This window comes from Labrus mixtus, chromosome 6 (genome assembly GCF_963584025.1).
Source record: "Labrus mixtus chromosome 6, fLabMix1.1, whole genome shotgun sequence".
NCBI classification, from domain to species: domain Eukaryota; kingdom Metazoa; phylum Chordata; class Actinopteri; order Labriformes; family Labridae; genus Labrus; species Labrus mixtus.
In genome coordinates this window covers 32792374-32797373 of record NC_083617.1, presented here as the reverse complement: position 1 = coordinate 32797373, position 5000 = coordinate 32792374, and the positions used below count along the sequence as shown (strand labels likewise).

The window sequence follows — 5000 nt, the reverse complement described above, 5'->3', positions numbered from 1 at the left end:
TACCAGGTGCTGTAAGCTTTCTCATTTTTTTGATCATATGTTTTTTTTTTATCATATAGAGACATATTAACATGTCCAAAAATTCAGCCAGAATCAAGGGCATGACATCTTCAAAAGGCCCCTGTCTGTGCACAATAATGGCTTACGGCCATGCCAGCCTGAACTTGTCCGATCTCGGAAGCTAAGCAGGGTAGGGCCTGGTTAGTACTTGGATGGGAGACCGCCTGGGAATACCAGGTGCTGTAAGCTTTTTCATTTTTTTGATCATATGTTTTTTTTAATCATATAGAGACATATTAACATGTCCAAAAATTCAGCCAGAATCAAGGGCATGAAATCTTTAAAAGGCCCCTTTCTGCACACAATAATGGCTTACGGCCATACCACCCTGAACTCGTCCGATCTCGGAAGCTAAGCAGGGTCGGGCCTGGTTAGTACTTGGATGGGAGACCGCCTGGGAATACCAGGTGCTGTAAGCTTTTTCATTTTTTTGATCATATGTTTTTTTTTATCATATAGAGACATATTCACATGTCCAAAAATTCAGCCAGAATCAAGGTCATGACATCTTTAAAAGGCCCCTTTCTGCACACAATAAAGGCTTACGGCCATACCACCCTTAACACGCCCGATCTCGTCCGATCTCGGAAGCTAAGCAGGGTCGGGCATGCTTAGTACTTCGATGGGAGACCGCCTGGGAATACCAGGTGCTGTAAGCTTTTTCATTTTTTTTGATCATATGTTTTTTTTTTTCATATAGAGACATATTCACATGTCCAAAAATTCAGCCAGACTCAAGGGCATGACATCTTTAAAAGGCCCCTGTCTGCACACAATAACAGCTTACGGCCATACCACCCTGAACATGCCTGATCTCGTCCGATCTCGGAAGCTAAGCAGGGTCGGGCCTGGTTAGTAATTGGATGGGAGACCGCCTAGGAATACCAGGTGCTGTAAGCTTTTTCATATTTTTGATCATATGTTTTTTTTTTTATCATATAGAGACATATTCACATGTCCAAAAATTCAGCCAGAATCAAGGGCATGACATCTTTAAAAGGCCCCTTTCTGCACACAATAATGGCTTACGGCCATACCACCCTGAACACGCCCGATGTCGTCCGATCTCGGAAGCTAAGCAGGGTCGGGCCTGGTTAGTACTTGGATGGGAGACTGCCTGTGGAATACCAGATGCTGTAAGCTGTTTCATTTTTTTGATCATATGTTTTTTTTTTATGATAGAGAGACATATTCACATGTCCAAAAATTCAGCCAGAATCAAGGGCATGACATCTTTAAAAGGCCCCTTTCTGCACACAATAATGGCTTACGGCCATACCACCCTGATCTCATCCGATCTCGGAAGATAAGCATGGTCGGGCCTGGTTAGTACTTGGATGGGAGACCGCCTGGGAATACCAGGTGCTGTAAGCTTTTTCATTTCTTTGATCATATGTTTTTCTTATCATATAGAGACATATTCACATGTCCAAAAATTCAGCCAGAATCAAGGGCATGACATCTTTAAAAGGCCCCTTTCTGCACACAATAATGGCTTACGGCCATACCACCCTGAACACGCCCCTTTTGCTGTCAGAGTTTGTGTGGTGCTGAAGGAGAGCTGACGTGTCAGTACTGAGCAGGACAGCTGGACTAATTTGTTTGTTTTTTGGATGCGCTTTGGATTTATTTAAATACCTCAGATTTTGAGTGAATGTCCCCCAGCAGTCACTGACTGTTAGGGGGATCGTTTTTCTTTTCACCTTTTTTTCCTGTTTTTTTTCCACAATTTTGTGAAGAATTTTTGTTTTTTGTGAATGTTTGCTCGTATGTCGCGAGCAAACTCACACGGACGGATCACAAAGATGACAGGACCACGGACTGGAGAGATGGAAAAAGGAAAAGAGAACGGACAACAACGTGAACAAACAAACATGGCACTGAAACAAAGGAATGGATTAAACGACAACGAGAAGAACGACGAACAAAAAGGACGGATGAAAACGGCAAATGAAACAGGGAACGGAATGGATGACGGAGAGAGAGGAAGAGAGAGGAGCGGCGGGCTGATTGCTCCGCATGCAGAGAATGGGAGAGGTGGCGAGAGAGCAGAAAAAGAGGAAGCAAAAGTGTCTTTTGAGAGAAAACTAACACTAAACATTGAAATGGTGGGAGACAAAGTTCCTCTAAATCACGTCATGAGCAACATAAAAATGATCTGTGGGGGCCTGCTGGCGTGCAGAACCCTGGGACCTGAAAAACTGGAGGTGACGGTGAGCAACATTAAAGTGCCGAGAACAGTGACGGAGAAATGGAGCAGAGCGGAGAGAGCGGAGGAGAACGGGCGTCAGAGTGCGAGCTGGAGACGCCGGAGCTGGCTGGAGAGGGAGGACAGCAGAAGCAGCGAAAAACGAGCGAGAGAGGGAAAAAAGGAGACGGAAGGGACGTGGCAGAAGACCCGGGGGTAAGCATGAGCACAGAGGGGAGGGAGATGCCTGAGAGTGGTGTTGGACAGGCGGGAGGGAGAAAAATCACGCTAAATAATACGGGTAAAAGCACCAGTCCCAATGAAACGGACAGCGAAATGGATGTGAGTGAACTGGCGAGTGCGCAAAAAAGACTAAGTCTTGGACAACGAAAAAAGTTGGTGAAAAAATTGAAATGTAAGGACAAATAATGACTGACAATAACCCCTGTAAATCCGTTTTTTTTGTTTTTATTTTTATGATAATGGCCTTTAATTTATTTTCGATTAACGTGAATGGACTAAGAAACAAAGAAAAAAGACATTCGATTCTTTCCTTGCAGAATGACGTTTTGTGCCTGCAGGAGACCAGGTGGGATGATTCCCTGGTGGAAGACATAAAAAAAGACTTTGTGGGCCATATTTTCTGCTCCAATGGCATGTCGAGGGCGAGAGGAGTGGCGGTTTTAGTCAAAACGGGTCGGGTAACAGGGGTAAATTTGGTTTATGGAGACAAAGAAGGAAGAATAATAGTAATAGACTGTGTGTATGAAACGAAAAATATAAGAATCATAAATATATATGCACCGAATGGAGAAAAAGAAAGGAAAACGTTCTTCATTGCAATAAGCAAATGGTGGGAAAGGAATTGTATAATAATCGGTGACTTTAATGTGGCAATGACACCCACCGATGTGTCAAAAAATAATGTGTTTAAAGGGGATGTAAGCAGGGGGACACTTAAAGATATAATGATAACGAAACAATGCATTGATATTTGGAGATTGCTACATCCATGGGGGAGGGTGTTCTCCAGGAGACAAATTGTACTAAATAGATTAAAACAATCTAGAATAGATTATGCTTTGGTGACATGCGAGGTAGTGAGGTGGATTAAAGAAGTTGAATATAAAACTAATATGTGGAGCGATCACGCTGGAATAGAAATCACGTTTAGAAAAGAAACGAATGTACGTAAAGGAGGGATATGGTGCTTTAATGCAAGCTTGCTGGATGATGGAATGTTTGTGAAAAGTATGGAAAGATTGTTGAATGATGTGGGATATGAGTGGAATGAGAGTGAAGATATGAATGTGTGGTGGGATAGTGTAAAAGTCAGAATTAAAAAAAAGTGTATCAATTATAGTAAAGAGAAAAAGTGGAGAGAAAATAGAAAGGAAGAGAATTTGAGAAAACAACTAAGTGAGGAAATAGCATCGCTTGACAGTGTAGATAATGTAGATGTCGAAAAATACATACATTTAAAAGAACAGTTGGGAATGATTGAACTTAAAAAGAGTAGGGGTGCAGCCATTAGGAGTAAAATACAATATATGTATGAGGGGGAGAGGAGTACAGCCTTTTTTTTAGGTCTGGAAAAACAAAAACAAAAAAGAACAGAAATAAACGAATTATTAAATGAAGCAGGTAAAAGTGTGACAGATAAAAAGGGAATTTTAGAAATAGTAAAGGGCTATTATGAAAGCCTGTTTTCGAGACAGGAGTGTGATAGCGTGAGTGTGAACAGAGCTTTGGGTGCCTTAAAGAAAAAACTAAGCGAGGACGATAAAATGTGGTGTGATTGCGAGTTTACAGAGGGAGAAATCAGAAGTGCTTTAGAGGGGTTAAACAAAAACAAAAGTCCTGAGAGCGATGGCCTAACTGCGGAATTCTACCAAGCTTTCAAAGAGCAGCTGGTGCCCTTGGTGAACAAATTGAGTAAATATATGGAAAAAGTGAAACATATACCAAAAAGTTTAGGGGAAGGGGTGGTTACTATTTTTTACAAAAACAAGGGGGACAATAAAAATCTGGACAACTACAGACCAATCAGCCTACTCAACACAGACTACAAAATCATAGCGAAAACAATAGCCAATAGAATCAGGGAGGTAATAGGAACAATCATAGAACAAACACAATCATACAGTATACCAAACAGAGACATAGCAGACTCAATCATTTCAATAAAACAGACGGTCAGGGATATGGAAGGGGAGGGGGGAATATGGCTAGGGATTGATTTAAATAAAGCTTTTGACAGAGTAGATCACGGGTTCATGGGGAAGGTGTTAGAGAAGTTTGGATTCGGAGAGAGAATGAGAGAATGGATAAATATGTTGTATACAGGAGCGGAAAGCAAGATAAAATGTAACGGGGAACTAACTGATTCTTTTAAAATATCAAGGTCAGTGAGACAAGGATGTCCGATGTCAGCGCTGTTGTACAGCTTGGTAGCAGAGCCGCTGGCAGCACTGATATCGGAAGACGTAAACATAAAAGGTATAGGTAAGGAAAACGTAAAAATAATACAGTATGCAGATGACGTGAATATAATGGTAAAAGGAGAGGAGGATATAGAATTAATATTAAAACATGTACAAACTTATGAAAGAGCATCTGGGGCAAAAGTAAATGAAAATAAGTCAGAAATTATGTTACTAGGTAAGGAATCCAATCTAGTTAATAAGTGGGGATTTAAAACGGTGTGTGAGAGAAGAAAAGTGTTGGGAGTGAATATGGGGAAAAATGAGAA

General features: G+C 41.3%; 3 non-coding genes and 4 pseudogenes across 3 annotated transcripts in view; all 7 read left to right on the top strand.

The window, feature by feature from the left end:
• LOC132976492 (5S ribosomal RNA) overlaps nt 1-18 on the top strand; it is a 119-nt gene extending 101 nt beyond the window's left edge. Inside the window, exon 1 of the ribosomal RNA XR_009673630.1 lies at nt 1-18. This exon is cut by the window's left edge and continues 101 nt beyond it. This is a non-coding gene — a ribosomal RNA (5S ribosomal RNA).
• A 122-nt stretch (nt 19-140) lies between these two features.
• LOC132976106 (5S ribosomal RNA) lies at nt 141-249 on the top strand (annotated as a pseudogene).
• Nucleotides 250-370: 121 nt separating this feature from the next.
• Nucleotides 371-479, top strand: LOC132976630 (5S ribosomal RNA; annotated as a pseudogene).
• Nucleotides 480-600: 121 nt separating this feature from the next.
• Nucleotides 601-719, top strand: LOC132976491 (5S ribosomal RNA). Its single transcript, XR_009673629.1, has one exon. It is a non-coding gene; the product is annotated as a 5S ribosomal RNA (ribosomal RNA).
• A 122-nt stretch (nt 720-841) lies between these two features.
• Nucleotides 842-960, top strand: LOC132976497 (5S ribosomal RNA). The gene has a single exon (XR_009673635.1). It is a non-coding gene; the product is annotated as a 5S ribosomal RNA (ribosomal RNA).
• Nucleotides 961-1083: 123 nt separating this feature from the next.
• LOC132976632 (5S ribosomal RNA) lies at nt 1084-1203 on the top strand (annotated as a pseudogene).
• A 122-nt stretch (nt 1204-1325) lies between these two features.
• LOC132976635 (5S ribosomal RNA) lies at nt 1326-1434 on the top strand (annotated as a pseudogene).
• Nucleotides 1435-5000: the final 3566 nt, after the last annotated feature.